The sequence below is a fragment of the Gymnoscopelus microlampas genome (genome assembly GCF_963454915.1).
Source record: "Gymnoscopelus microlampas genome assembly, chromosome: 8".
Classification (NCBI taxonomy): domain Eukaryota; kingdom Metazoa; phylum Chordata; class Actinopteri; order Myctophiformes; family Myctophidae; genus Gymnoscopelus; species Gymnoscopelus microlampas.
Genome location: NC_139945.1, coordinates 42557234 through 42563233, shown reverse-complemented (window position 1 = coordinate 42563233; position 6000 = coordinate 42557234).

Below are 6000 nucleotides of genomic sequence, written 5' to 3'. Positions count from 1 at the left end.
TCATAGAGGGGCGTTACCTACCAATCGCCCTCATGAATCAACCCCAACTGAGCGCACCTGCGAGGACCGGCTAGGTGTGGCCAGTGCCATCTATTAGAGAGTTATGCCAACTTCGTTCACTTCTTCGGGCCAGGTCTTCTATACACATACATTGGCGAATAGTGACAAATCCCTAAACCGGAAGTTCATGGAACGCATTGAAGTCGACGGCTCCTTGTCACTATTTCCAGCTACATGAACCACGTGACCGACGCTGTTTCTGACCCCTCATTGGCGCAACTCTCTAATAGAAGGCTCTGGGTGTGGCACCAAACCTCAAAATCAGCCACTCTGTCTCAGTGTAGCACTGGCTCTCCTGGTGAACAGACGGGTGCTCAGGCGGTAAGCGATCTCTCCACTATTTCCCTCACAATGTTAATTGCTGGTGAAATGTAGAACTAAAGGACTCTTTCTTTTACCTCATAGGCAACCTACGGAGAGATGTAAAGAATGCTGATGTTATGATGCATGGATGCCCCGGACCCGGGAAGATTTTCTGTTGAACATTATTATTTCCTTTTGACAAAAAACGTATAAACAACACTCTCTGAGCCTGGCTGCAAATAAATGCCCTTTATTGGGTTTGTACCCTGCCTTCTGTGTCTTGGCCTTGATCAGTTCCCCACATACAGTATGGTGGAGAATACGGGTAATACTGATCCACGCCAAAACCCACAAGATGGAGCATGCCAGTGCCTTAACGGCACTACTGAAAAGCCAAACAGACTTGCAGACAGCTCTCTCTCTCTCTGGATGCTATTTCGGGAGCCCTTAGTGTGTTGGGATGATGAGTAATAACTGCCATGCATCTTCAGTGTTTTCATCAACACCATGTACAGTATTTATAGGAACCAGTGGATTGCTTCTTTAGTGTTGTGAACTGGCACATGCCTCTTGTTAGTTAACCAAGTTGATCTATTGTTTGTTTTACCCCCACACAGGTAGTGATAGCAATAGTACTTTCTCGCAATTCTCTTGTCATCCATGGCCCATGTACAGTATGTCCCCCTTCTCTGCCCATCACACTGCCCTCTGTGGTGATTCAGTCTCTGGCTGCTTTCCTACTCCAATAAGTATGTATGTATATGTACATTATGTCCTCCTGTGTCCTGAATCCCTCATGTGCTGTGATGTGATCCCCTCTCTTCCACTCCCTTTGGTCGTTCTCTCATTTCCTTAATGATAGCATGTTCCATATTTTAATATTTGTGTATTTTTACCCTGTCCCGTCTGTAACGGCAGCTTTGTTGGCTCGAGCTTGTTAGGGATGCGTTGGGTGACCTACCTGCATTTATATAGACCGGATTCTCCAAGCAGAGCTCTGACAAGTATGCTGCTCGCTCCTGCTGGATCCCACTGCAACGAGACAATTACAATTAGGCTGTCGGCTTTGAAGTTCTTGACAAATAAGTGGGTCAAGTCAGATGAGAGTATCTGTGAGTGAGATACTAATTTACCTCAAAGCTGGGAAAAAATCCAATAAGAGACTCTGCCAACAAGCTGGCTTGAAATGATTGTCTCAAGTCTAAGATTAGAGTGTTATTCATCTCAAGTTTATTGCATGTATTTGGTCCAGCTCCATTACGCCAGCAATATATTGTCGTTACCTTGATAAGTTAATTGGGTGTTATGTTTATAGCACTGAAAAGGATCCCTGAGCTCAATATAGAATGTTTCCAATGATTAATTTACTTTCTAATGAAATCTGTAAATTTCTGTAATGCAGTTGCTGGATTAGGAAATAATCTCTGTGGAATCCCTGGCTTTAGCTGGTGCCATTTTACTAGGGGTGACTAAGCATCCATTTCAGACAGAGCAAATATTTCCTAAAGGACATCAAACAATCAGAAGTAAAGGTGAAGGGGGCACGTCTCTGACTCTGACGTTTGAAGGGCACATCTCTGCTTTAATCTTCATAAAGTTTTGTCCTCCTGAAGGTACTTAACATTTTTACAGTGATGGCCTTGAGAGACAATGTGGGCCCAGGCTATGTGATTATGGCCCTGTAAATAGGCCTTTATGAGGATTCATTTCATTCCATCATTTGTAAAAAAAAAAAAATGGTCGCAGGGACCTCATTTGGCAAAGACATGTATTCCAATGTCAAAATCTGACCTTTAGTTATTTTTCAAGAATATAGCTTTTGAAACGCTTCAAAAAACATGTTCAGTTTTCAAGGAAATATCTTTGTACAGCCAACTGACATTCCCAGGGTCTTATTAATTGAACGCCAGAGGTTAATCTCATAATGTACTTACCAGTGCCAAGCTTTTATTGTTGTTTTTTTTTTTTCTTCATGTCGCCATAGACCCCGCTAAATCCGGTAAAAAATCGCGTTCATTTGGTTCGACACAAACACAGGATCCGTGTGAAGCAAGTAGTGAAAACTGCGACCCGATCCGTTCCGCCATTTTGAAGTTACAGCCGAATACATTAGACCGTGCGATGCGGTGAGAATAACAACAGCCGAGATAATCGACCCCAAAGTTGATTCCTAGACAGGAAACGGATGGGAACGAAATTTCCGGAACTAGTTTTATTTCGTTTCCGGTCGGCCCCCGGAACCGGAAGGGCTAAAAAAAAAAATCCGGAAAGTGCACTTTTTCGAATTAACATGGGTTTTCAATATGTAAACAGTTTGCGTAGATCTACGCGACTGGCACGCTGCGGCTTTAAATAGGTTCGCATAGATCTACGCGATTGGCAGTCAATGTGTTAATACGACTGCATAGCATAGACTCGACTTAATGTTTGCACAACTAAAAAGCTGCCAAAATGCATACAGTACATAGTATGATTTATTAAATCGCAGCATACAGCACCAGTACGGTGATGATTATTTTAAGAAAAATTACAATGCAGGAGGTGTCCCCATATTAATCAGCTTTATACAGAATCCACACTCAATCAACCCACACAATTAGCAACAGATGTTGGAACACACCAAATTTGCCTAGTTACCAGTTTAATTCACTTATTTCAAAGAAAATAGGAAAAGGGCAATCAAATATAAATTAAAAGAACACACACACACACACACACACACACACACACACACACACACACACACACACACACACACACACACACACACACACACACACACACACACACACACACACACACTAAACAAGCATAGCTTTGCCTAATGGGAAGTTGATGGTTCATTCATGGTAGATGAGACAAAAAAACGAGAATATTACTTGGAGACCTTTACTGCCAGCACAAATGAAATAACACATTTTAAAATGTTAACAGTTGACACCAACAGTACCAATTATAAAGTGTCACCAATACCTCTTTGTTTGTTAGCAATCAGTATGCATCATTGTGTGCAAACATAAAACCTCAGAATCATAGCGATTTATGGGTGGCTTGTACTGACATGCCCTACTGCTCATAACAGAAGGTTTCAGGAATGAGATATCTAAATCAGGCTTCAGGAGCATTGTTTACAGATACAACAACAAATGAACACTTACAGTATTGAGATCCAAGAGAGGCCTCTTGTTGCAGTGATGCAGGGTGAGGCACTAAAGTGTGCCGAGATGTGGGGGCGCAGGTTGTGTAGGGTGTATGGGGAGGGAGGGAGGTGGGGACAAATCCATTGCCAGTTGCCTGAGCTGCTCATCAATTCAAATGTAATTCCACAGCCATCCTCAACCATGCATAAAACTAACTCCTCCGTTTTTTTCCTCATTTCTTTTTAACAGAATACGAAAGGGGGGAGGACTAAATTGTGCACTTACTTGTGGATCAATTTCCATCATGGTGAGAGGGATATAGAGGAGAGGAAATTGAATTTATGTTCTGGAGGTCCATTAATAATAATAATAACCCAGAATATCTGCAGATTCTGTGTGACACATTCATAAATACCCTTAGAGCTTTTAAATGATTTATTGAACTGCAGCGTACCTCGCCAAGCTGTTTCTGAAGACTGATTTATACAATGGTGTCGCACCGCGAAAATAGCAGATCTACAAGCTCACAACACAATTGATGACCATGATGACCATGAATGTTGTGAGCTTGTAGATTGGCTATTTATATTGCAATGCAGTATAAATCAGGTTTGAGAATGGAGGATGCATAGTCGGAACTGTACAATGGTACTTCGGTTTTGGTCGATTTTGTTTTTGCTTTCCATCTCTGTTGGTCAATAACTCCCCCTGATGTTTTCCCTTTGTCGACAAAATGTGCGCTTTGATTTGCTTTCTGTCATCCATATTGTATTGACATTGTATATTGTTTCTAAATTATAGCTGTGCCTCTGTTTGTTGAGAAGGAGCCCGTTTAGCCTACGTGATCTGATCAAGGGAAACAGATTTCAAAGTACAGCAGAGATGGAGTGGGAAACAGGGTGGAAAAAAGACAAACTTGCTGACAGAATCAATTCCTGGTTTAAATTAATTATAATGAGAATGCAAGCGGTGGGTGGAAGGAGCATATCTTCTACTTTCTCAAGAGACAGCATAGCCAAGCTGTTGGAAATCAAAATGCTCAGTGTTAATTTCACTAAAATTAACATGTAAGACTAACTAACACAGATTTTACTGCGCACTGAATGGAAGACTAGGAAAGACTCAAATGGCAACTGTCAACATAAGAAGATATAGATTTTAATATCTTTATAAACATTTCTGTACTGTTGTACTTTGATAATTTATTGAACAATCGAGTTATGGCAAAAGAGAGGAGATGGGGATACAGTAGAATAACAAGTAGGGAAATGAGGAATTGTGCATTTCTTTTCGTTACTGAATAAAGGTTCTGATAGGGTATCATGAAAAAATATATAAACAAATTACCCAGAAATGCAAAAGTGAAATCATATAAAGTAAACTACTTTTGAACAAAGATCCCCTCGACATGAGGAGCCGAAAACCCTGTTATGTCACTGATATTGTTCTCCTAGTAATACAGAAAATGATTCATATCAGCTCTGCAATGAAGTCCTCTCATGTTCATTGTTAATGGTACAGTTCACATCAATGTTACAAACACCAGCATGTCCTTAGTTTAAGGGAGTCACAAAAGTTCCAGACGCACAAGGAGATGTCCTGCAGTGTCCCCCTGTTTCTTTAGGAGCGATTGTCTTGCTCTTTGATCCCCTCATCCATTGTCACTCAGATCAGTTGATGAAGAGGCGTAATCGCAGTTCTTTCCTCAAGTTCTCCATTTTGCCATGCTTTGTTATTTTTTCCCCCCTTATTTATCACAGATGTCATTTAAGGTACACACACTTTTTTTTCTTGAGTTATTGGTCTGTTGTATTCCTTTTGTAGTTGATTGATTAGAAAAAAATATATGTTCCTCATCCCTCCTCATGTTCTCAATGAGGAGGGATAACCCCCCCCCTGCAGAGGGATGAGTTCAGCCTGGCACAACCTCACTAGGAAGTTGAGAAAGCCCCCATCCTCCCCTTGACTCCTAATGCTTAATTTATACTCCATTGTACAATGGTGTCGCGTGCCAAAAATAGCCGATCTACAAGCTCGTGAACTTGTGGATCGGCTGCTCTTGGCTCGCCACATTGTCGTATGACGAAGTAAAAAATCACGCTTAAGGCTCTGTTTTCTGCTGTTTTGTCCTGAAGCAGAGTCCATCCCTATAGGTCCTATTGAGCCTCAACAAAAATCAATTGAACAACATTTGACAGGATTACAGACAGGCTCTTCAATATTCACAGCTTGTTCTCCCAGAGACACACATTGTTTTCCAAGCAAATGAGAATAGCGCACGTCAGTCCTTGTCACCTCCGTACAGATATTATTAGCAGCTTGGGTGTGGGGGGGGGGGGAGGGGGGGGGTAGCTTAATGTTCAGTTGCACAAGAGAAGAGCAATGGCATGATGCGATGGTGGAAGCATGGCTAGGGAGAAATGCTATAACCATGAGAAAGGAATTCTATTAAGGTGGTAGGAAGCTGGTACAGTACCTGGAACAGAAGCCAGCCAGA